This window comes from Hyposmocoma kahamanoa, unplaced genomic scaffold, assembly GCF_003589595.1.
Source record: "Hyposmocoma kahamanoa isolate Upper Pololo Valley unplaced genomic scaffold, ASM358959v1 204, whole genome shotgun sequence".
NCBI lineage: Eukaryota > Metazoa > Arthropoda > Insecta > Lepidoptera > Cosmopterigidae > Hyposmocoma > Hyposmocoma kahamanoa.
Genome location: NW_020653728.1, coordinates 335,389 through 363,200, shown reverse-complemented (window position 1 = coordinate 363,200; position 27,812 = coordinate 335,389). Strand labels below are relative to the sequence as shown.

General features: G+C 36.0%; 1 protein-coding gene and 1 long non-coding RNA gene across 2 annotated transcripts in view; one reads left to right on the top strand and one right to left on the bottom strand.

Moving 5' to 3' along the window:
• Nucleotides 1-12,104, bottom strand: part of LOC113227228 (mucin-3A-like) — a 58,733-nt gene extending 46,629 nt beyond the window's left edge. Inside the window, exon 1 of the mRNA XM_026460122.1 lies at nucleotides 11,866-12,104. The gene's annotated coding sequence lies outside the window, so the exon portion shown is untranslated. The remainder of the gene's footprint in view (nucleotides 1-11,865) is intronic.
• On the top strand, nucleotides 4,073-6,382 carry LOC113227229. Its single transcript, XR_003310182.1, has 3 exons — nucleotides 4,073-4,092; nucleotides 5,177-5,403; nucleotides 5,880-6,382. It is a non-coding gene; the product is annotated as an uncharacterized LOC113227229 (long non-coding RNA).
• Nucleotides 12,105-27,812: the final 15,708 nt, after the last annotated feature.

The following is a 27,812-nucleotide window of genomic DNA, read 5'->3' as shown; positions in this document are numbered from 1 at the left end:
AGCACGCCGCTTTGGTTAATTTTTTGTTCTATTTGTAAACTGTATCATTGTATTAAATTAATACAATTCAAGTTTAAGTTGTTAGTTTGTAATTGATGACGTTTTTTAGAGAAGTGGTATGTGTCAAGAAATGCGATCTAATTTACATGTTGTCATAGAAAGATCATTCTGAAGTGGTCAGCGTCGTACAAGGAATTTGATCCGTAGTGGACGATTTTACAATGTGTAGACTACGGTCTGTGGCCGCATGGCAGTATACGTGTGAAAAACGTCCCAGTGATCATATTTATTTCAGTTGATAAAGCTAAATTTGCTTATTTGGTTTGATATGAAATTGCGTTAACGAAGAAATGAAAAATGTGGGGGTTTTGAAGTTGCTGTTTTTACATTTTGTTGGTTATTATTTACGTATTTTTAATTACTCCCATAAGTTGAACCGTATTAAAAATGTTTTTCTCACCTTTTTCCAATATTTTTTTCATCTCGAATGTCGCGTTCAATTTTTACGTTGATAAAATTACTGTGCCGAACTGTCAAAATCTTTTAAAATAAGCTGTGACCTTGCAGCCATATTTAGCACTGTGTTAATCTTTTGCAGTCATTTGTCGCGGTTCTCGCGATGACATAAAAATGTGACGATACGGTGCTCGCCATGTTAGCTATCGTGATAACATTTTAAACTCCCGTTTATCACTCGAATTTGAGAGCTAAATGTGGATAAAATAGTTTTATCGAAGCGGCATACTACGGGGGCTGGTGGACATATCGCACCGTTAACAAAAAGTGACGATCATCGAAATTAAAAAAAACAGTGAAACTAATATTTCTTTACTCATATGAAATAGAATTTAGTTATATTTGACTGGTGTCAAATATGGTATTATTTTTAAACCTATTTCATCGGTTTCGCAAAAAGGTAGTTTTCGAATTAGGTCAATTTATAATTAAGGGTGCGATACGTTAAATGCAGGAGAGACATTTAAAACCTGTTTACTCGGATGTGGTACGCCTGTATTGACTGACTAGATTCAGTTGCCTATTAAAGCTTGATTACAGTAGTAATAAATAACTAATTACCCTATCATCGGAAGCAAACAGAGAAATTACACGACCTAATAACAAAAAACCGCAGGACGTGCAATTACGCGAATGAAGGGCTGCGGTAATTTCTAATTGTTATTAACAAATTACGATGAATTAAGTCGATCGATTAGGCTTGACGCCGTGATTGGGCAGAGCGGATTTGTGATGGCCATTTCTGAATAATTCCAAATAATCCGGAAATAAAATCGGCAATTTTCTTAAAAAATAAAAATGTTATTGCCAATGGCCCCAGACGGAGATGGATTAAAGACTATTTAGTTGACAGTACCATATTGCCAACAGGTTAGTTTACAGAGGATTATTGCCGGTAATCGATGACAGTAGAGATTAGACTAATATGGTCAAGTGAAAAGTGACTTGTAACAACATTTGTAAGTTTGTTCGCGTTAACCGTTAATATTTCATAGGGATATCACTCCTCAACCCTACCCCCGCGTAATGAATCTGTCAATTTGCTTCAGTAAAATTAATATGTATAGTATGTATTTATTTTCTAATAAGATTTTAATGAAAACTTTTTGTATTTAAGAGGAGTTCTTAGGTTTTCGCGTATGCTACACTTTGAAATTGAAACTACAACTGATGAGACGTTCATTCATTTAAGGCCCACAGCTAATCTTTCTACTCGAGTAGCCTGTGGTTGAGGTATACGAAACGTGTCTATAGCGTCCTGCGCGTTCAATATAACAACGCATTTAGAGTGCTGATGGGACTGCCCAACTGGTGCAGTGCCTCGGCCATGTTCGCGGATGCTCACACGGACAGCTTCCAGACCGAAATACGGAAAAAGATTGTGTCGTTGTTGAGTTGCGTGAGGCAAAGTCCCAACAGCATTCTTAGGGTCGTATTCCAGAACTCTACTCAATGCTCAAGTCAGGATTTGAGCAAAGCACTGGAAATACGACCCTAATGGCAAGGACTTGAGAATGATTTTCAGTGCTCACTGCAATACTCAAGTCCTGACTTGAGTATTGAGTAGAGTTCTGGAATACGACCCTAAGTGCAATATTGGGAAGTTTTGACTGTCCATTAGTAAAATTGTAGATAGGGCAAATTAAAGGCGTAGCCCAATTTATAGTGTAGGAATAAATTAAGTCTGCACTGCATTATACTGACCTTGTTTTTAAATTCTCGTACTAACACATTATGGATATTTTTAATGGTCCGAAATAAAGAATTATTATTAGTATTATTATTTGTTTGCAAGAACAGACATACGCGATTTAGGTCTGAATAGGCGTGTCGCTTACCACCAGGCCCGTTTCGTCAGGCCAGGTCCGTTGGTATTGTAAAAAAATGTCTCTCGTGGGCTTGGGTGCAATTTGTGGTTGTTTATGTGTTTGTTCATGGCATCCGCGACACGGGGTTTCCCTTGTGCGTAGACATACTCTTTCACAAGGAGCTTCACTGCTGCCAAAATGAAATATTTTATGAAACATTGTATTTATTATTATTTTTAATATAATGATGTTTTACTACCTTGATACTTATCATATTTTGTGAAAATATTTCACTTAGTTTATTATTATTACTGATACAAAACAAGAAGAGAATTTCCTTCAATCCGATTGGACACCTACTCAGTGTCTGTTTCTGGGTTCGAGTACAGTCAGATCGATTGTCTTTGTGTTTGTTCGATCTTCTTTATCAATAATAATGAATTTTAATCTCTAAGTTACGTACTTTGGTAAATGTTTATTAACGATGAAACCTGCACGTTGACGAACAGTTCACAATCATTGGAAAACGTCAAGCCCACAACGCATATTAGGCAAGCGTGGAAAACTATGGCCTAAACACTCTATTTCGACTGGACCCATGCCGAGCAGTGGAAGTTATAATGTGTCAATAAATGAATGATAGTAATGATGCCAAACAATCACACCAATTGTCTGGTTTCAAAATTGAACCCGGAACCTCTTCATCCAGCGCCTATAACCATTGGGCCACTGAGGTAGTCAAGTTAATTTAAAGACAAAATTACAGAAGCAGTCTTCAAAAGTAAACAATGCTTGTTACATAATAAGTCGAATTTTTCACAGTTTAGTTGTACTTATTCTAATATTCACTTACATAGATTCAAATGTAAACAATGACCCAACAATTCAGAATTTAAAGCATCGTAATAAACAATGGGTGTGTATTTTTTAATCGACTTTAAAAAAAAGAGGAGGATATCAACTTTTTTGTGTGTATGTTACGATTACTCCGACATTTGTGAACCGTTTTCTATTCTATAATTTTGAAGGTGGCGAATTAGGGGATGAATCAGGTTTATTGGAATTCACTCACTTTCCGTTAACCGATTTCAATAAAATTTGACAAATAGTTACAATTCCACAAACTTTTGAGGACGGTTTTCTCTATAAAATGTTATAATTATAATAGCAAATTTTAATGGGTTGGTGACTGTCATTTTTTTTTATAATATCAAGCGACAGGACGAACAAGTCGTGCGCCTGATGGTAAGCAACACGCCTGTGCATAACAGTTGCAGTGCCACTCAGAGCTTCAAATCGCAAAGATCCGAGGGGCACTGCCACTGCGCCCGTCACCCTGAGACATAAGTTGACAAGTCCCATGTGCCTGTAATTTCACTAGCACCCTTACCCTCCAAAACTGGGACATGCTGACATTACTGCTTGGCGGCAGAAATAGGTAAGGTGGCAGTACTTCCGTGGAGCTCTTTCACAAGGAGCTCTACTGCTACAACCGAAGTATAAAGTATGTTTTTGTGTTTTCGAGATACAGTTATTATATAACTACTTCCTAATATTGAAATGTTTTATGTTAGTAAAACATTTGGTACACGAAAGTAATCGAACTTAGAAAACCTGTTTTTTAATAAAAGTTTTAATAAATTTCACTTATAGGCATAAGTGAAATGTATTAAAAAATTGCTTTACATTGATATTTGGTTTCTCAGGTTTCTCAACTGCCTCCTTGGCCGAACGGTAACCATGCCGGACTGCCACGCAGAGCTCCCAGGTAAGATTCCCGGGCCGGGAGAAAGATTTGTATGGTCTACATTTATTTCTGAGTTTGGGTGTAATTCGTGGTAGTCTATTCGTGTGTCCATGGCACCCGCCACACAGGGTTTCCCTAATACAGAGCTATGTTGAGTGTGTGAGTGTGCGCGTTATTAAGTTTGTGAATCATCTTCAGCTTCTCCTTTCGAAACGTTATCGATAATAGAGAAAGACTGGGTAGATTAAATTTCGGTGTATACGCATCGAACTTTATTAATATACATAATTCACTGTTTTAAACTCTACTTACGATTTCATTGCATCACATATTTTAAGCAGTCGTGAAAAATGGTCAAAATAAAACAACGTCGAAAGAAAGCGCGCTTTACCGGTTTTCGGCGAAAGTCGATCAAAAGATAACAAATGGTATTAAACAAAGTAAAAAGATAAAATGTAAACGTAATAGCGGTAACATTTATTTACGTTTTGTTCAAATTTTGTAATCGGAACATTTTACGCGACACAGTTTTGATATAATTTTAATCGTTCTTTTGTTTCGCAGTTTTAATGTGAATAATATGCTATTGCACATTTTTAATTTCTATATAATGATATATGCATTATGTCGATTAACATAAGACAAAACGTTTGAGGAAGTGTGACGTCATGTGACACGGTGTGGCGGTCATATGATTTATATGTACAACAAAGTAGATGTTTTATGCAATTTAATAACTAACATGACAAAGTTTTTATGTATGTTCTATTGTTTTATTACTGTTGTAACACTTTTGTTGTTGCTAAAGAACGCAGTCAATATAATAAATAAGTTTGCAATAACGTTAATGTTAAATTCGCGTCAAAAAATGTTGGTTAACCAGACAACATTTTGATAGGCCGTCATGTTTTTGGACATTTTAAATTTTGTTTCTGTGTTTTTATATTCTACGTTATAGTGCACTATCCTCTTAGACGTTTCAATAAATCAAAACGTATTCAAGAATCTGCAGTTCCGTTTGAAAACCATCTTCTTAATAAACTTTTGCATTGATGTAAATAATATTTATTTATCTATCCTATATAAACTTCAACATCTTCCACAGTTGGGTACGGCTCTCAAGAGCGGCCTTTACATCGAGAGGTATTTAGCTAAACGTGTCGATGCAGTGAAACGCTGAGAGCGAAATGCGGTTTCCATTGTCGGCGGAACTGCACGTGAAGATTCCGATACGCTTGCGCCGCTTCCAGTGCGGCTGTAGAGTTTGGTGTATTCTAGGTTTCAGTAGTACATTGTAGATTGTTATGTAAGGAGTCAAGATTGAAAATTAAGGTATGTTTTGACTCGATCTGTTCTAGAAAGTATGTTGTAACCTTCTGTCTCAGATAGTGTAAAAAGTTTCAACCTACAGGTTTGAAGAAGAAAGAATATAAATTATCGCACAAAATAAAAATCTAGTGGCCGTAATTATTTTGGAAATCAATACCTTTTATTATTTATTTGTATATTTATTTTTCGAGCATTCAATGTACACATGCCCTTACAAACCAAATATCAAAGAGACTGGTATTACAATGAGGAACTTTATGATTCTTTTATTCGTTTTCCGCAGGGAAACTTTAACAATAAGTAACAGCGCTGAATGAATTTTGCAACTTTTTTTACTAAATAAGACAGTGACGACGTGACCGACAATGGTACACGTTTGTCTAAAAAATGCCTATTCATTCTATGTAGTCTTGTATAGCTCTAAATTGTAGATTTCGAGAAATGCATATTATGTCTGTAATGTATTCTGATCGTTTTAGGAAAGACGAAGGAAAGTGCTTCGAGCGGATCTACGAATTACTTTGAAGAGTTTAAAAGAGAAATCTGGAGTAAGAAATGTAAATAAATACAGAGTAAACAACAAATCAACCGTCACACACGTTGCTCTAATCCCAAAGTAAGAAACTAAAGCCCTTGTGTTATTGAAATCGGAAAACGACGTTGTCACAAACACCCAGACCCGAAACAATATAGAAAAAATAGTTTATCTACATTGACGCGGTTGGGGTTCGAACCCGGAACCTCTGAGATGGCAACATCATGAAAACCTGTGTGCAGGCCCACATCGGAAATCTAATCTCAATAATCAGTAGCACAGCATAAGGAACATGAGAGCATGAACCCCTGCCAAATATTCGTCTCGCAATGTGCATAATCCGTTTTGGCTACGGCAATTGCGCGTGCGCGGCACACTGCTCTAGAAACGCGCAAAGCGGCGCCGGTGCACGCGATCTGCGATGGTGATAGATTGGAGACCGGTGTTTAAACTAGTTTTAGTTGTCAATAAAAGAAAACGTTGATACCGAGTTTGAAATTAATAATAAATTAAAAAATGAAATATGAGACCGTTATGTCTGCAGCGGGGTTTTTAATAAATCTAGTTTGAATTTAACCGATCCTCTTCATGAATTTATTAGCACATTTAAATCCTTAACCCTTTTCTCATGTTAATTTGTCGGATCCGATGCAAAGTCGGATCCGGGTGTCTCACTAATTGAGTGGACAACTTTCTTTTCGCGAAAGCGACGAACAGACTAGCCGCAACGTGCCGTAAGTGCCTTAAGTTAGTGCCGTGAGAGCCGTACGGGCCTGCCGTATGTTTGTGATGTAATAGTAAACCGCCTCTCGTTATCACCATTATGCTAATTTTTATTGAATAGATTTTTTTGCTTTTCTTTCAATTTAACGGAATGGTTTTAATAAGGAGTTACGATTGTATGAGTTGGAAAATGGAAAGTTCGATGGCTCGAATCCCTGTGAGTGACCTACGATTTTACTTTCTAAATTACTTACATTTAATTTTTTAAGTATTATTTTTTAAATTATTCCACTAGTTTATTATTACAAAAATTGACGTCTTCAAAAGTTTGAAAAAACCAAATACAAAGATACAACAAACACATAGAAAAATTCATGAGGTCCGCTGGTTCGTTCCGTGACTCAGTTGGCATTGCCTCTAGCACGGTTGCTAGATGACGTCGGATCGACGGATTTTTTCTAAGTGTTCGATCTTTGTATTAATAATTACTTACATTTGTCAATGTTCATTAACCACACCCACCTCTCGCTTAACTACGCGTCTTAAAAGGTTCACAACCCTTGGAAAACAAGTGAAGTCCCCAATACGCACGGGACCAGCGTGGTAGGCTGTACGGTCTAAACCCTCCTCTAAGTAAGACCGTACGACCCGTGCCCAACGGTGGAACATATAATGCGCCAGGCATGTGTCAGACAATCACAACAATTGGTCTCAAACTAGGGTATTCCCTGTGCCATGAGTACCAGCGCATCGGAATTCACACTGGGGCACTTCTTAGAACACCTAGTACAGAAATAATTTACAAAAATCATTAATTTACCGGGCATTGAACCCGATACCTCTTGATCCCGCGCAAACCATTGGGCCACCGAGGTCGTCAAAGTATGATGAATTAAAAATTGATATTTGTGTTTTTTTTGTAATATCAAATGACTGATGGTATGCTACACGCCTGTCCATAACAGTTGCAGTGCCACTTAGAGCTTTAAATCACGAAGATCTGAGATTCACTGCTACTGTGCCCGTTACTCTGAGACATAAGTTGATAAGTCCCATGTGCCTGTAATTTCACCAGCACCCTTACTCTTTCAGCACCGGAACACAGTACTGCTGATATTAGTGCTTGGCGGCATAAATAGGTAAGGTGGTTATTGCCACCTTACCTATTTCTGCCGCCAAGCACTGCCAATCGGAAGTACTCTTCCCAGGACAAACTCCTTCACAAATTCTACTACTACTGTATTTCCGATGTCATTTGGTATTTATAAATTCTTCAGTGTTGAGAAATTTCTTTTATTTTCAATAATGTTGTATAATATGCAAAAAATTTTCTATTCTATTCTATTGTTATACAATTTTCTCTATTTAACTTTTTTTAATTGTGTCGTTTTCACAATGACCTTTCTTCTTTTCCGTACGTACATTGTGCAATTCTAACAATTGTAATTGTAATTTGTTTGGGAAGTGACGAAAGGTGCCATTAAAATAACGATCGCTTTCCAAACATTAGTAATAATACATGATAATTAATAAAAGGCAATTTATTAAACGTCATTAGCACAATAGCAAGTGTTAATAATCTAAGACTGCCCACTGACTGCATGACTGACGCGACTATTAATAGTCGACAAAAGCGACGTATATTTGAAAAATTATATCACAATCTGGAATGCGTCTGCGTTTGAAAATCGGTTTATTTGTGACTCACAATAATAAAATGAGGAGAGGACTTGAAGGGGCTCCGATGTTAAAAGGCGGCAGTGGACTTTGTTCCTTCCGTTCTGAAGAGTTTACCCATAAAACCAACTAAAGTAATTTTGGAAAAATATTGGTGACATTCACCTTTAACTCTCGTGCAGCTGCGTACTGGCAGCGAAGATAACTAACTCCGTGTTTGCGATGAATGAATATTGTAAATAATTACTGACAATCGGTTTTACATTTTCAGCAGCGGTTTGTAATTTCGTATCAATTTTTCGTCTCAATGACATTTTTATTTGTCTCTTTGGGCATTTCGCGTTTGGCTGAAACGCGAAAGGAGATCGGAGAATGCCCCCCGATCTTTTCCCAAAAATACCTTTAATGATTTCCTGGGCTCTAACACGACTGACAAATTTATATTTGAACCTAGGAATTAAATCGCTAATAATGACTTTTGAAAGTGCTAAATTTGGTATGAAATTTATGATTTTCGGTGAAGGAAAATATCGTGATGAAACCTGTACGTTGAAGTAGGTTCACAACCCTTGGAAAACGTTTCACACGTCACGTCTATGTTATGTAGACTATAGCCTTAAGCCTCGCCTGACAGGAAACCCGTCCCCGGCAGTGGGACGTGTGGATGATGATTGACTTTTGACTTTTAAATCGCGTTCGTGTTTTCACATCAAAAACCAGTGGTTTTGAATTCCGCAGCTTGACGTGGATCTAAAGCAAGTCAGCGCGTGTCTACCGTCAGGGATGAATCCTGAGCTGAACCGTACTCGATTGAGGACGCTTCAGCTCAGGATTTAAACGCGAGTTCGAGAATCGCAAGTGAAACTCTATCCAATAAAATTGTATGCATTTGTGGTTGTAATTCACCGCAGATATTTTATTGTTATTTGTATTTAATTTGGTCACTAGAAATCGCGTGGCGGGAAAAATACTTTGTTTAGTGGTTGAAATATTGATGTGAAAGTTTTTGGTTTAGGCTTGTTTTCAGTATTACGAAAATTTTAAACTTTGGTAACGTGGTTGGCAACGCCCCACAGATTTGTCTTTCTCTGCGACTATGACGAGATTAATGGGATGAATTCTTTCTCAAATGAGTTAAACGTCGTGACAGATAATATTCCTAGCGGAACTTAAAAGAAATCTTTGTACTTATAACTTGAACACCAAAATCAAAAGTGAATATTAGCGCCACCTTTTCGGGAAAAGAGCGTTCTGTCTGAATTAGATTAGCATTTTAACCAATGGAGTGTCTAAAGGCATTGTTATGACATCGACTCACAATTAAAACATAAGTTTTTTTACCAAATAGATGGCTACTCTATATTTAATTTGAAAATTGGCTGACATGTTAGCCATTGTATAGCCCGCTTTAGACGCAGCGTGTAGCTTCGCCCTTGAACCGGCAGTGAAAGTGAGAAGCAACTAGTTGTGAGATGTACGGATGCGACGTATACATTTGTTGTTCTCACACACACAGCTTCATTTTGTGGTAATAACCTACAGGTGTTCTGTAAATGAAAGATAATGTTCAGGTGGAAACGCGAGACCCAAAAGTAACAGGTGTTGAAAGTGAAATTTCGAGAATTTGCTAAATGATCTGCTCAATATTACATGGAAGTAGAATTTTTTGTAAAAAAACATTAGTGAAAAATGCATACGCTGTTAACTGTATTATATCACCACATTACTACACTGTTTGTTTTGTTTTTAATTGATGGAACCCTCACCATGTTACAGAAGCAAATAATTGAATTTCTTCTGACAATAAATGAAAATTAATGCCATAAGTACGAACTCTACTAATACTACAATTTCAAGGTATAAATATAACTCGTGAACCTGGTTATATGCAAGTCCTAAATATCGAATGACCTGTCACGACGTAAGAGGAGTAGTGTTTCAATCGTCGCCGACAGTCAGACGAAAATACTGTATCAAGTGACGGGACGAATAAATAGTGCGCCTGGAGGCAAGCGACATTCCTGTCCTTAGCAGTTGTAGTGCCACTTACAGCTTTAAATCGCAAAGACATTAGTCACAAGTCTTGTGCTTGTACCTGTAATTTCACCAGAACCCTTGTCCTTTAAAACCGGAACGAACTTGGCTGCATAAGTAGGTATGGTGGCAGTTGGACACGGAGTCTTTCACAGGTTACATAAGTTATTAGTGCGTTTTTAACATTACGGCAGCATGTGACGGAATATTAGCCAGGGCCCTACATTCCTCTATAGCTTATTTATAGACCCATTTCATATATCTATTTTATTAATAATTAATTTATACACCCGTTTATTTTTTGTGATATATTCATGTTAAATAAAGTAATTTTGATTTCCGTGGTGGTTAGTTTATAATTTGGTTAGAGACGTAATTATTGTAATTGCGGAAAAACAATAAAAATTTTGTCAAGTTTTCTTAAAGAAACGAAGTAATTGAGTTGTAATTAAAATTTTTGTAATGAAATGTGACAAATATTTATCGAACGTTTAACATTTAACTGCTTTAACGATGTTGGTTTCGAGCTAGAAATTTGCGATGTAATTGCTATATGAAAATTTCTCTTCGACAAGTTATTGAAATATACATGAAATATAACGTGCCACTGATGGACATGGTTTGCCCTAAAAGAAAATTTGTGCCTTCGTTAATTGAAAGGGCACGCGACATTTTTTCAAAAATTTCGTATGTATACTGCCGTGATCAGTAAAAATAGGCGATATGTAAATTTTAATTTTTTCATAGGTGGATAAGAAATAAAGTTACTGGTTTAAAGTTTATGTCACATGCGTCCTTTCAACTAGCGGCGGCGGAATTAGTTTCATCTCTTCCTTCATTACCATGAAATAATACAGTTTTGAATATGTTTCCAATAATCAATTAACAGTACCACTCAAACGAAACTCAGTAGTGGCGAACAGATGATAGTTAGTTTAATCCTATATTAGTCGACGTAGTAGATGCTTTTTATTTCCTTATGACATAAACGAAGCCGCGGGCGACCGCCAGTTGCATCAATTATCACATGTGATTCCGTAAAAATGTTGGTGTAAAAAAATTACGATCGTGTAGAGAATAATTAAAAACACGATTTCGTGCGTTGAATCGTTGCAATAAATGTAGTTTCGTTATTTCGCGTTATGTAGAGCGAAGTGACCGCATACCTGCTTGCTTGTACTCGATGGTTATCTAGAAATTGTATTTATTAAATGGAGTGTGTAGTATTAGTATACAAGTACCGAAATAAATACTTTGCAGAGATATTGTTTTGTTAATAGTTTGTACCATTTTTTTAAATACACTAGACAACCACATCAATAATCTGGTCTCTGAAAAATATGTACATCGTACACCCAAATTCGTTTCTAATCTAGCTTCTTTCTTTTGGGCCACCATCGCTTGTATAATTTAAATAAAATACTACACTCACATGATATCTTCTTTATATTTTTATTAATAAAGATTATTTATAGGACATAAAAAATATTTCATACCTTTTCAATAACGAAAATAACGCCAAAACCAACAATTCCAAAATCCTCTTCTTAATATAAAACTGTTCTTACACTTTCTTAACGAAAAATGTCTTTGTATTTAAAAAAGTTCTAACAACCTCGCGTTGACTGAATCACATTTTCCGTCAAGCAAAAATGGTTCATCCTTGCACTACGTGAAACTAAGTTTGTCAAGTTACGTTTAAAGCTATGGTTAAGTAGTGGTGTCACTCCGACGGTCGCGCTTACACTGATTCCGAACGAAGGCACGGAGAGAGGAACTTAACTATCACTTATCAACTCAGGCCCGGAGCTAGGGAGTTCAAGTTATTTAATGGGCGAGGTGAGGAATACGAAATCTATTAGCAGGTTTGTCATTATTAGAGAAATGCTACGTTGTGAAATACGCGACTGAAGTGATATAAGCATTTACTAATCATTCATTTACATTACAAATAGATAATTAGCTACTGCGATTCTTCTATTAAGAAAATGTAATTAAATTTTTTTAACAGACATGTAAAATATTAATTACAGGTGGCAAACAAATGCTCAAAAATACTTTACTTTTTGATTACAATATATTTTAATTTTTTTTTATTATATTTAAACAATTATGTCGATTATAATTTTTCTGTTTCTTTTTTCGTCTATAATTAAATCCACGCGAAACTAGGCTAGTGTGAAAGGACTTATGAAAGAGGTGTACTTTACAAAATTGTTGAACAAATATGTTATCACGTGAAACCAAATACTGTCGTAACTTAAAGAGGAGGATTTGAGAGACACGATTTGAAAATTCGAAACTTTACTGAACGGAACCAAAAAAATATTATTCTCGTTCACAAGTGGATAAATAAATATTATGCATAAATAAAAATAATCACATTATTCGCAGTAAGATCCATTCAGTTACTTTTTTCAACTCTCAAATCTTGTATTGTCAGTTCCACCATTTTTGAGTTAATAATAATAATACAGCCACGCCAATTAGCTGGTCTCAAACCAGTTAATTCCCAGTACTAGTAGTCCAGAGCAACAATAATTGATTCCGAGGCACTATCCAGACGTGCAATCTGGTATACTTGTAAAAGTTCGTTTCCAAATTAGTTCAACCAGGATTGAAGACGGGACATCTTTATTTAGCGTTTAAAGTGCTAACCGTGGGGCTACAGACGTCGTCAAATAATAATAAGTACTCATTATAGTGTTGATAGTAAGTTTGGTCGTATAAGGTGTTATTCTTAGACCATCTTCTCATTACGTCCCTGTATCAAAACAAAGCGACCCCGCACCTTAATCCATCCATTTTTTATTGATTTTTTTCTATTAATCTATTTTTTCGTTTCCGTACAAGGGCAAACATGATCCTTGTCGTTAGATATGGGTTTCTTTGGAGAATTTAAAGTTTTTTTGCTTTGTTGATAATAACCGTGAGTCGGTTTTAAAGACGAGACGAGACGAGACTTGGTGATTTGAGACAACAGATGCTGTTTTAGGACTGTTATAATAATCAACACGTATAGTCATGAAAGGCGTTACCTATTGCTTTGGATGCCACAGCAGCGCGATACCAATCTTCCTTATAAATAAACGCTTCGACACCAATGTGTTCAGCCACCAACCATGTTAATTACCAGGCTCATATTTAAGAATTCTCCGTGAATATGTATAAACGTAATTAACTTTCAGAATACCAAAACGAATTTAGAAAAGTTGGTTTCCAAATTTGTCCTACTACGAATAAAAACCGGGACTTCCTAATCTTAAACGTATCGTGTTCAAAACAAAGCCACCAAGGCCATCAAGTTGAACGATGTGAAAAAATAAACGACTCTTAAAATACTATACTATATACGCTTACAATCAGGTACAATATATATTTTTATTCTTCCTTTTCACTTCCAAAATTTACCTACTTTTCAAAAAAAAACAAGATTGAAAACAATTAATCATTTTAAAAAAGTGAGATGAATAATTATAATGTAACATAAACAGAAAATAGAATAAAATAAGGAATCACTGTGATTCCTTATTTTATTCTATTTTCTGTTTGATATGATGATATGTCATATGCCACTATATTAAACTTTAAAATATAATGTCAAGGGATAACATGATCGACATTCATATAAATAGTAACAGCTTATTTATAATAAAATATTATAAAAAAATATTGTCAACGTACAACGACGTCCAATGGATTACAATTTTTTCGAAAAAAAAGTACACAGAACACTATAATATTCATTATCCAATAAAAGGAGTTTTAGTCGGGCATTAAATATTTCATTGCAAATGTTACTTTTTAAACAATTTATCATAATCACATATAGAAAGTAAGCCTACAATAGCGGGACTGACCTGTGACTGACCAAATATTCGCAATTAAGAACTTTTTATTATCCTCCAGGCTGCGTCCGGGCAGACCAACTTGTTTACGTCTATTCATATTGAAGAACCAACCTCATAATTCAACCGAGAACGTTTATATATTTGCGGACTCGCTGTCTAAATACAAACAACGGAATAAAATATATATGTATATTGTCACGAAACAAACAATCACTTGAATTGAAGTTTTTAAAGTTCTATATTGGAGTAGGCAGGCGTATGTCCCGATTTCGGCAATATTTAGATACCACAAAGGATAGCACGGAAAGCTGTCAGATGTCAAGATTTAATAAAATCGATACTTATTAATAGCCAGCGAGAGTCTGCTAGATTCGTTTTCACGCCAAGGAATGCGGTTTCATTTGTATTCGGCTGTGATGTAATTAATATCTTCGAGACGTGGGAATGCTGTAGGCCGGTTTATGTCCTTTTGCCATACTTGCCAAGTTCCTGGTTGGTAATAGTACCAGGCTATATATATCACTGAATGGGAAATGACCGAGCAACATTCGCTTCGCTTGAAACGTTTCAAAATGTTCAGTCTTAATGTGGAAAAGAAAGAAAATTGTTTATTCAGTCAATAACTTACAGCACGGTTACACACACATTAAATAATTTGACACATGATACAATTTAAAAAAAATTATTAATAAATAATTTAATAGAATATTTTTTATCGAGGAACTATAACGAGACAGTGTATACCCGAGGCTTAGCGAGCGTTTTAGAAAACTTTATTTTTCACTTCGATTCGTCAAATGGTTCATACACATATTATTTTTCCGCGTTGGTGCGGGAAAATAATATGGCGCCACCGTCTATGCGGAAAAAGAACGGAACTATAACCCAGGTAGTCGTAAGTGCTGGATGTTTGAGTTTGTCTAGGTCACTCGAAGTAAATTTAAAAAAGTAGGTGCTTTTTATTCCCTAATGATATTAAAAGATGCACTTTACTTCCGCTACGTCGTCCTTTTAGAGCATGAGAAGTGAAAATAAATTAATTACTGAAATTGGAATGATGGAGTGTGCGCTGTGCAATTTGGGAATCCGTCATCTCGCACTCTGATTTTCGGTGGTCCCGGTAACAGCATATAGCTGACCGTTCAAGCTGTCACTTAAAATGGTTTAAATGATGAAAAGACAATATTTGACAGGGTTATATAGCTCCAACCGTGACCCGTAAGCACCTAGTTGAGTCTCATTACAGATTAAAAATGTTTTTAGATTTCAAGATTAAACTTTGAAGTTTTGTTGTTGTTATTGGCAAGATGTCAGTATTGTTTATCGTTTAATTTGCATATATTTCGTATCGCAGCCTGGCACAAACGCACGAATGAAATGTTCAAGTTTATCGAACATTGAAATTAAATTGATCATATGAGAGAAAAACACATAAGTAAATGAGTTATTATGGTCTTTCGGAGGTTCGTGACTATTTCAATTGGCCAATTTCTGATGAGATTCTGGTATGTAAAGTTCAAGGACAGAGCGTACCGGCGCCAATCAGACATTAAAGATTGTTTTGTAGTTCATTATTAATTATTCTGCAATCTTCGCGAGAAAATACAAAAGTGAGCATGTGGTATTTGGTGCATTTCTAGTGAAAATGTCATTATCGAGGTGAATTACACTTTCTTTCGAAATGATCTGAATCATATTTTAATGGTGTCTGCCGGACTTTGCCTACGTCGATACGTTTCAGATCTGTTGAAGAAAGCGATTGAGATATAATGCAAGGCGTAAATATCAACACTAACCCTAACTATAATGTGACAATACAATCAATGACAACAAACGAACTTCAACCTTTCTTGCAACCTTCCTGTTTTGGACATGGAGAGCAGTGAACTTTTCTTGACAGAAGTACGTAAAGAAAGTGTTGAGGGTACCCTCAACTTTGTGTCAACTGACCACACCTGAGTCCACACGGTCCAGTGTCCACATAACAAGGTTTAAGTGTTACGCGGCGCGGGCGCAGCGCTTTCTTCGGCACGCCCCACGCGTGTTGCGTAACATTGTAGGATGTAGAGGATGATACAATGAATTATATTTATTATGAATTTTCATCTAAGCGACACTTTGTTATCTTTTTATTTCTAAATATAATAATATTTTTACTCTGAACATACACACAGTCTGCCGCTGGAAACTGAACTTACTTAGTAACATATCATCATGCCTGTAGAGATTGTGGATCTCCATGGAACTTTAAAAATTAAAATTTAAAATTAAAATTAAAATGATTCATTAGAAACTTATCCTGCTTTTCGTATTTACTTAAATTACTTAAGCGAGTTAACTTTATGAACTTTCATTTCCTAAATAGGTACAGTAACTATCTTATGAAAAAAAGAATGTAAAAAAGTCATAATGAAGTCATACCGTGTGTGATCTTATTTACCTTATTATCGTCTTATACAGTTGCGACCATTCGAATACATAATGTTATAAAATATTATTTGGAGAAAGTGGATCAATAATTTGTCGGCTGATTCTCATTTACTTCGTTATAGATATTTGGTTGTACCGCGAAGAAAGACATACGTAAGCTATAACAAAATAGAATACCGAAGAATGCAGTAAGAGAACGGTGTGAAAGATGAAGTAGTGACCGTGATAGAAAAGGGAATGCTTCGATGGTTGGTCATGAAGAAAGGATATGGATGGAAACGTGTTGAGATCTAGACCTAGACAGTCCCGATCAGGTTGGGGACGCCTTTAAAAAAAGGACAGGTTATAAGTACAAATAATTCAGGGGAAAATCTAAGGAAAGTGTAGTCGTGGCAGAAGGAAAACCGCGTGGTTGAAGAATCCGACAGGCTGGCTCAAACTTGGCACACGTTTCCTCTTTAAAGGGCAGTTTCAAAAATGAGTATAACCGTGATGGTCGCCAAATTTCGTAGAGAAGCGGCACACTTAGAAGAAGAAGAATGAGTACCAAGAATAAATGGGAGTTTATAAAGAGGCTGATGCGAGTGGAGAAGACAAAACAGGTTTGTCTGGAGCGTAGCGAGCGGAGGTTCATGACCTTAACTTGCCCCAGTAGAAGACAGGTAATAAGATATTTTAATTTTTCGTTGGACTTGTAGCAGACTATGTCGATTCATTTTCAAGAAAAAAAATATTTTCCTTGTTTCGAGCATCATTCAGTCCAACATTTGTGAAATATGTTTGGTATATATACTGTTTATGATTACCCAATTTTATATATTATTATTATTAATTGGTCCTGATGTGAATCCAGTTCGAGACCTCTATCGTTACTTCAATCTTCATCATAAAGCATTTCTCTATTGCAATGCGAGTAATTCCAACATCGCCAACGCCGTTGTTCATTCAACTGAACAAATATTGAAATGGATAACTTTCTTTCCCCTGCGGCCAACGAGAGCCGCTGATTAACGCGGACAGTTTGAGATCATTGTGTCTGTACATATGAGTACATTGTATTCCGTAGATAAGTCATTCATAAATAATAGTAATTATGATACGTAGAGATAGTGACGTAGAATGGAAGTGACAAGAAGATATTCCAAGAGATGGACGCTTACGTACGGATTGCGGTAAAACATACCAGTGTCGGTGCTCATTCTTATGTTAATAGTAATCCGCTTATTTAACTTTCTTTCAAATTAATTTTTGCGTAACAACACAATTAAATAACGAATAACATTAACGTTAATGTAATTACAAAAATGCGCAACTTTTGCAACATCAACTACATAACTGGTGAACCGACAAAGTTGCAATAATTACAATACTATACTGCGTTTATGTAAATGGATAATGTACTCAATACAATTTGTACTTGCTTACTTGAATTTGTAAGTTGGTTCGTGAGATATTAAATTTGTTTTTGCGAAACCATTTTCCTTATTATTAGGAAGGGATTGGAAACAAAACCGTTGGTGTAGATAAAGAACGCTGATAAAAGATTTTACAGCACTCTACCAGAACCTTTATAAAATAGCGACAGCTTTCTGAGAAACGTTATACGAGGGAAGATCGAAAGAAAAGACAGAACATGAAGTTGTTTAGATCAGATAAGAGAAAAAGAGATGGCTGTGGAGATTATTCCACCGACAAGTCATATTCTACTCAAACAAAACTATTGCATTTTGAGCAAAGAATTATGATTCAATTTATAATTAAAATGAAACAAAAACTTCCTATTCCAAATGGCTTTTAGAGCACGTGTTATATAATTGTAGACGTACACACATATGATATGTAATGTAACTAGATCTAATATACTTTCTCCACTTGATAAGTGTGTTAGCACATTATGTAATATGTAATAGAGATGTAATTTCACCGCGGCTATTGCTTCTGATCGGGAATTAATAGACTTTGTGTCTCTGGGCAATACTATATTTATATAACTGTGCAATGTTGAACAGAAATCATGTGTTTATTATAAAGTAAGAAGATAGCTCATCTGCCCGGGTATGCTGTTCAACATCTTTTTTAATTTATTACTTGCGATCGCCCAGGTTGGGCATGCCGTCTTTTACAGCAAAAAGTTACGTACATCGTTCGTTGAACTTTATGTTCTACTAGCCGAGTAGCCCGCGACTTCCCTCATGTGAAATTTTTCCACGCATTATATACTACAATAAACGAAAAATGTAAATAATAGCTTTTACCCGTGACTTCGTCCGCGCAAACGTTTGTACCTAAAAATTACCCAATTTAGTCACTGTTTAAGGTTTTGAAAAATGTGATTCTTTCATCTTTTACCATTTGCATTACAGAATATTTATACTAAGTTTCGTCTTTGCAAATTCAAGGAATACGATTTTTCATACAAAAATTATTACACATTTTCACCCTTTTAGAGATTGGGACCACAGACGTTGCAATACGTCTGATACGTCGAGGTAAATAAAATATGTTTTTCTGTAAGTTTAATTCCCGAATTTATAATTAAATAATGTGTGAAAATCGTGAAAGTTTAAATCAGGGGATTTCGAAAAATCCGTTCTTAGGACGCCTACACTAAATAAAAGTAACTTAACACTCACGTTTTTTTTGTTTCTAGGACTTATAGCTTTTGTTTTGCGCAAATTATACAGGTAGCCGCAGCGTAGGTGAAATAAACACGAAAATATATGTATATTTCTACAACAGATGTCTTAATTAAAGGAATTTAAAGTGCGTCCGAAGTAAATGTTGGGTCGAAAAGTAACTTACAATTAATACGCAGGTTCGCATATCTGGATACGTAACACGCAAATCTACCAGTGAATTGCTCCGGACCTTATCCTCTTTATACATGTTTACATAGACATTGTGCTGTAAATAATTAATTACCATCAAAAATTTGAATTTTCTGTTCTTCTGATGTAGAAGTGAGTGTACTGTTTCGAGACGACGTAAAGTCGACGGAAATTGAAAAGACAAGTTTTTACGTTTGAGAGCGTGATATTATCTCTAAATCTAAAGCTTATTGTACAACAATAAGAGTATTCGTCTACCTATCTGTAGAAATACCTTAAAACTACCAAAGGAAAATATTATTAAAGAGAGTAATTGAAACGCCATATATTTTGTTATTTACATGTTTGTTCGTAGCTCCTTTTTGTTATACAATGTGTATTTATGTGATAGTCCTATTTGTATTCAGTGTCTAGTAGACAGCTATATTAGACAGTTAGTGTCAAGAGAATTCCTTATTACCATATTTCGAAGGTCATAACATAACAGTGTTTCAGGTCTGTCAGTGCGTGATCGGCCTCTTTAAAGCGACTGGTGAGAAAATCACGTGCCACTGTTAAGCACATTGCGCCACCCCGACACGAGTCCACGTACGTGATTCACACAAACACTACTTGAATTTTACACTATCTTCTGGCAAAGTATCTTGCGTGCGACGAACAATAACATGCAAAGAACTATTTGTTGGTGTTTCGGCACGTTTATTCAATTTTCCAATTGGTAATTTGATTTTGTTATCATATCGATGAGAAAGTTATTCGAGAATATCGCAAAAACGAATCATTATGCATTTTCTTCTAAAAATCTATAATAAAATGATTTGTCGAGCCGCAAAGTTAATGTTGTAAAGCTGTAAATATTTTTCTCGTGGCGTAAATTGTTCGGCGTATTGTCATTGACCTGCCTCAATCATTATCCGTTAAGCAGTACATTTCTATGATTCACCCACTGTAGTTTCGGCGTGTTGAGTAATTGAGTTGTTAAGGTATTTTTATAGTTGTTTGGTAATAGGGTTTAGTCATAATGCCTGCCAGAGGTGCACTGGCGATTTCAATTGAGCTTCAATCTAATATCGAAACAGGATGACATCGTTTCCCACCCACCTGCATGAAAATCCTTTACGCAAGCATTTATAATAAAAATAGATATCCAGTTTTAGGTTTTCGCGAGTGTTACACATAGGAAATGAAACTATTTTTATCGGATCATAAATCACGTTTGTTTTTTCAAACAAACCTACAACGTTTCAGGTGAATCAAAACCAGTTTAGTATCCAATGAAATAGGTGTTAATTTGAGCCGGTAAACCTTTTAATCTTTAATTTAATTTCAGTTGTACTGCTTATTCCATGTCATTAAATTCCTTCTTAATGAATTTATCTCAGGAACAAGATCTATATTAAGATAATATTTAAATCGACTGTTTTTATTAATAACCGTTCATTGAGCGCACATCATAGATTATTCGTTGATTGATTATAGCGGTCAAACCACTACTTCAGATTAAATATGATATGATCAATCAAGAGCGGTCTTAGGGTCGTATTCCAGAACTGTACTCAATGCTCAAGTCAGGACTTGAGTATTGCCGTGAGTACTGGAAATCATACTAAGTCCTTGCCGTTAGGGTCGTATTTCCAGTGCTTGAAATCATACTCAAGTCTGCTCAAATCCTGACTTGAGTATTGAGTAGAGTTCTAGAATACGACCCTTAGTCACTAAGTTGGTATCGTCCAATTTACCGATGATTATTAGTACATTATTGCAGAGGTCGGAAGCAAGGGATTGCTGGACGTGTACGAGTCACAAGGACGAGCGCCAGCGAGGCCTTGTATTAATACGTGTGAAGCAATCCCCGTTCCCGCCGAGGCGTGTGTATAATTTTTCTCAAACAATGTGAGCGAGAGAATAATAAAAGACTAAAGAGAGGAAGACGTATAATAAAAGTAAAAATATATTAAAAGTAATATTTGACATGTTAGGACAATTGTTAAAAGAAAATGTCTGCTGAACTTCTGATCATATGTTTGAATGTGTACCTATTACTGTATTTTTGCTATCGCTCTTCTCACTACCACTTATTTTTTATTAAAATACAAATAAGACGAAAAAACAAAACAATAACAAAACAATTTAGTTTAAATGTTACCGCCATTTTCTTTTTTTTTTTTAAGTAAACGGTACAGGTAGGTATTTTTAATTCCCGCAATTATGAACATTGGGCAGTTCGCTGTATGATATTTTCTTTTGCCTGTTATTTGCATAGTTCATTATTAGTAGGTAGATTTAAAAGTTTACATAACAGTACAGTAATGTATCGAGTTCTTAGGTTTTCGCGATTGTTACACATAGGAAATGAAACTATTTTTCTGGATTTAAATCGCGTATATTTGTTTTTTCAAACAAACCGACGTTTCGGGTCCTTTACAGGTCCCTTGGTCACGGTCACGGACCTGTAAAGGGCCCGAAACGTCGGTTTCATTTCAGTGTTCATTTCCTAAGAACAGTAATGGATTTTCATACTTACTTTGAGATCTTGGCCGGGAAGAAATCGCATGGTCCGTAAATGACTAACTTTCCGTGTTCGTTTTTTGAAACTAATGCAAAAATTTCCGGGCATGTTTGAGAAAAAATTATTAACACAAAAGAATTTGAGATGCACCTCGAGAACTAAATGAATAATGAATGAAATGAGCGCGTATCAGCAGATACGCACTTAATATTTTTACGGGCCTATGAAATGTAAAATTGTATTTTCAGTTTAGAGCTATCAAAGTAATGCTTCTTTATTAAACGCAATACAAAACTATTCAATTATCTTTTCATTTAGTAGGTACAGTGTATACAGTACCTACTAAATGAATCACAAATTTCCTGTATTTTAAAAACGAGCATACTTGTATAAGTGTGCTCGTTTTTAAAATACAGGAAATTTGTGATATCCGATTGGCCAATGCGGAGTCAATTTTGACGTGATATCTGATTGCTTTTTAACGTTTGCCTGCATTCGCGTTGCGTAAGAACGTCATCGAAGCACTTGCATCGATACATATAAATACAATGTAATGCTGGAACGCATACAAATCAGTTTAAAAACAAGCTATAATATTTAGACAATGGAGACAATAATTAAAAAAAACAATGAAACAAAAACCGACAATATCCTCAGTACTGCTAGTTGGACAACTAATTAGAACCACTTCACTCAATCACTTATGTTCAAAACTTGAATTTTAAAACTAAAATACACTTTTCACAAGGACGGCATGGTATGTAGTTTGCCGCTTTTTCTTGCTTATTTAGTTAGGTTACCTTAGATCTGGGAAAATTGTTAGAAATGGGTAAAAAGAAGAGCTGTGATGCAGTAACAAGAAAGATTTAGTGAATGTACGTTTAAAACGAAATACAATACAATTTTGAATATAATAATAATGTAGTTAGTAATATTGACAAGTGATAATTTTGGCTACACTATTGCATTAGGTTAGTCCTGTAATGATAGTTGCTAGTTTGTGTATAATAAATAACTTTAATTTCATAACGACCGATTTTAACGTTTCTTTTATGTATATAAGTGGTTAAAATATCATATTTGTTTTGTACATTGTTAATGATATAAACGCTTGGAAACGTACATTTATTGTTATAGTTCAAGCCAGAGATTAGGGCGATTTTCTTAAATCAATCTATCTAAAATCAATATTGAAGTACTTTTTATTAATGTGATATTGGAAAATGTTTAGTATTAAAGCATCCTAAAATCGGTTACAAACGTTTAAAAAACGGTTAAAAAGTTTATAATTTATTAATTTCAATAAGACCTTGCCTACGAAGCCTTGCCTAATAAGACGTAGGAATACCAATGTACATAGAACCATTATTTTGTAAAATAAATAATAAATTGTATTAATATAGCCAAACAATGCCTACATTATCATCATCTTCGAATGTCGCCTTTGACACCATACAAATCTGTGCTATCTGCGAGACAAGCGTGAACACATGATCGTCCAAACCCTGATAAACACAAAAACAAACAGATGGTCTAATGTTCTCTCATTAGTGAGTTCAAGGCGTTACTGGTACACTTATGGGCATTCAGGTTGGCGAACTGGGTGCACCATAAAGTCAGCCATGAGTGACAGTGAAATTATACCTGTTTTGGTACAAGCAAATTTAATGAGTCATGCACATCAAATACCCTATAAAAATCTAGATTAAGAATAACTGCAACTGGTGGTATTGATTACTTGACGCTGGGACGCTGAAACGGTGTGCTATGCTGATGATACAGCTATCATATTTCAGGGTACTGACTGGGACCAAGCTTCGTGCAATGCGGAACATGGACTGTCTCTAATTCGTGATTGGCTTAACCGCAATTTGCTTACCTTAAATGTAAAAAAGAGTGAGTACATCTGCTTCCATAAGACCACGGCAACTGCTCCATTTTCGCTACCTTCTATTAAAGCCCACACATGTGGTGGAAGTAGAGTAAACTGTTCCTGTGAAAGCCTAAGCAGAACTGATGCTACTAAGTACCTTGGCGTTCTTCTAGATGAGAAGCTTAACTTTCGAAGGCACATTGCCCTCCTCTCCGGGCGTGTCAGGAAAACGGCGAATATTTTAAGGCTACTCCGGGATATCGCCTCACCAGAGGTGCTAAAAATGACGTATTATGCCCTCTGTCAATCCATAGTTACATACTGCATTTCTGTCTGGGGTGGAGCTGCAAAAACTCATAAGCTACAGGTGGAAAGAGCCCAGCGCTCTGTACTAAAAACTATGCTCAAAAAGCCCCGACGTTACCCAACCTCAGATCTGTATAGGGAAGCTAACGTTCTTAGTGTGCGCGGTCTCTTCGTTCTCAAAACTTCATTGAATACTCACAGAAGCGTGGTTCGGTCAGCTGACTATAGTGCTTTGGTTACCAGACACACATTTCGTATCCCACTCCCTATTATACCTACGTAGTTCTTTTGCCAAACGCTTCCAACCGTACATATCTGCATACGTGTACAACAACGTCCTCAAATCGTGTGACATTAAATTGAGCTCAGCTTTCGAAGTTAAACGGCTACTACAGAACTGGTTGGTTAGTTTAACCTACGATTTTGTCGAAAACTTAGTTATTCGCATGTTGTAGCAGCATATTTCGCTTATTATAATGTAATAAATGAATATAAATTATATAATTATATAAATTATATTATTATTTTGTTACATAAATTAGATAAGTTATTGTTGTTATTATTATTATATGTATATTATATATATATTTTTGCTCAATACATATCCTAGGTTTATTTTCTTAGAATATGTTAATCCAAAAAGTTCAATCTAGAGGCTAAGTTTTCTATGTAAATCAGATGTCTGGGACCCCGCGATATAGGCTTGCCTAGTGTGGGGACCGCGGTAAACATAAAATTGTACCTATCAATCTGTGAAATAAATGTTATTATTATGTTATTATTATTATTATGTTACTTATTATTTAATAATAGTACATGTTCCACGTGGTAGTAATTATGATTTTAAATTCAAATTTGTTATTTTAAAAGTAGTATAAAACCTAATTTCGATTGTGACACATTTGTAACACTATAATTATAAATAACTTATTTTATTTTCAAACTTTTATGTTATATGTTAGTAACACCATCTAGAGACATAATTTGTAAATAGTCTGTTTATTACGAATTAAGTGACACCTGGTTACAAAAGTTGATACTGTTTCGTACGCTACCAAGTACCATCGTTAGCGCCATCTACAACGTTAAAGACAAACTGCTAAGTGAGCAGAGAAAGAGACCAATTGTTTGTAAGTAGTGAAGTAAGTAGTTCCTTAGTAATTCAAGAGATGGAACTTTACTACGAAGTTATAAAATAGTTTTTGATTTTAACGTTAGATAGCAGTGACTGCTTTGGGAAAGGTAGAACATTGTTTGTCCCATCGACATCATAACCTGTCGATGGTTTGTCCTGTCTAGGGTAAACAAATCGAATTTGCTAGGATAATGAAAGGTTACCGTATATTATAAATAGTACAGCCATTGATTAATACGTACAGTTATAGTATTGAGCCTAGAACGTGAGCTTCTGTCGTTGTGTGGATTGAAAAAACTTTGATATTACTCACATTTTGTCACCATATCGGGCTGTCCAGTGTATATTGATGGACCTGACATGCATACGTATGCGGCTACGTAGCCGCGAGAGTTAATTAAGCGGGCAATGTTGGTAGAGATACGAAAATGTAGAAGTGAACAGATGGCGACCTGAAGTGCGTATTCATGTCTGTCCGTTCTCCCTGCGGGCCACGCACCTTGCTCCGACACTCCCACAGAACTTGTATTTGTTATAACAGAATTTATCCATATCTTAGACGAACTTACCTAGAACTATGATTAAATATTCGGTGAAAATACAGAATGTAGGAGTCTAGAAGTCGGTTAAACGGCTTTGGTGAGCTCGACAGAAATATTACAATATCATCCTCGCTACACCAACATGTAATATTAACAAAAGAAGTTGTGAATAATGGATATATACATTAAAATGAATAAACGAGAGCAAATAAATAATGTTTTGCCAAAATCACCAAATTCGGCAATGTAGTAACTAAAGCGGCTCATGTCCACAGATAACATATTATTGTACTGTGCATTGAACGAAACTAGAGTTCATCCACCCGTCTGGTCCCGCGAGAGTCGCCTTTCATTTGTCTCTGTGTTGCTCCAGCCGAATACAAGTACATGGGAAATTCATTAGCAAAGTCCTATGGGTTTTGTGAATTCATCATTCGAAGAGTGAAATATAATATAAATAGTACTGAGATGTATCGAGTTATATACGATTTACGGCTGAACACGGATTTTTAGTAAGGAGAAGGTTAAGGACTTCAAATTGTGTCATTATGATTCTAAGTAATTTTTTTTTTATATTTTAGGTAATCAAGTTTTTTACGTTTGATTTTTTAAAAAATAAAGTAGGTATTACCTGCCTCCGTGGCCGAACGGTTACCATGCCGGATTGCCACGCATAGGTCCCAGGTCCGATTGCCGGGCCGGGAGAACTTTGTATGGCCTACATTTATTTCTCTCGTGAGTTTGGGTGTAATTTGTAGTTGTCTATGTGCGTGTCCATGGCACCCGCGACACCGGGTTTCCCTAGTGCTCAACATAGCCCCACGTTGAGTGTGTGCGTTATTATATTATTGAAGTTCGTATTTGCAAGTAGATGTGGCTTTTGTGGGATTGCTCCAAGCTTGTTTCTTTTGCTATTTCCGTCTGCGAATTACACATGAGACGTATGTTTGTTAATTACATTTAGGTGAGACGGTGTATACTTTAATCTCATGTGTAAAGCTTCTAAGGCATATGTGATACCAATGTAATTTTCTATTATGCACTCTACATGTTTATCGATTAGGGCATAGGAAAATGGCGCCATAAAAGATTCTTGCCCGTATTTAAAGGGTACAACGTTGGCATCCCAGGAGAGCCACGTTTCATTCGCTGTCTAGTAGTCTGTTCTGCGCACGGAACACGGAAACTTCATTAGCTAGAGCCCTCTTCCACCGGCGGAGTGCCGGGAGGGAAGAAGGGGGGAGGGATTACTCATTCAAAGGTCAGTGTTTGATGTTGCGGCTATTTGCTGGCTAATCGTTTAAACAACGCAATTGTACGTTATTTGAACTTAGTACAGTCATCTGCAATTATATTTTTTTATGATACGAACAAGTCCTGGCCGTAAGCGCCAGGACACGCCCGTCCATAGCAGCTGCAGTGGCACCCAAAATTCTGAGGCGCACTGCGTATGCGCCCGTCACCCTGAGACTTACGCTAAGACATAAGTCCCATGTGCCTGTAATTTTACCAGCACCCTTACCCTTCCAAACCGGAACGCAGTAATGCTCACATTGCTGTTTGGCGGCAAAAATAGGTAACGTGGCAGTACTTCCCTGGACAAATTCTTTCACAAGGAGCTTTACAGCTGCCAAACTTATATATACACACGTAGCAAAATTTACATTTTATAATATACAAGAAATACTATTTGATAATGTTCTACATGGTGTATAGTACAACAGTGGCTGTTAAGTAGAAGAAATTAACTTCAAAGAGAGGCCACTCAACCAAACCATACTCGGCAACAATTTGAACTGTCACCACTTTAAAATCACTGACCACGTAACAACTCCTTTTATTTCCCTTAAAACATACCGGCACCATTACGATGACTAGTAAGTCATTTAGACCACCGTTGGACCACTCGGACTGGACTACTTAGCACCTCAGTGTTTTAAAATCCAATTGTTTACCTAGTAGTTAGGCA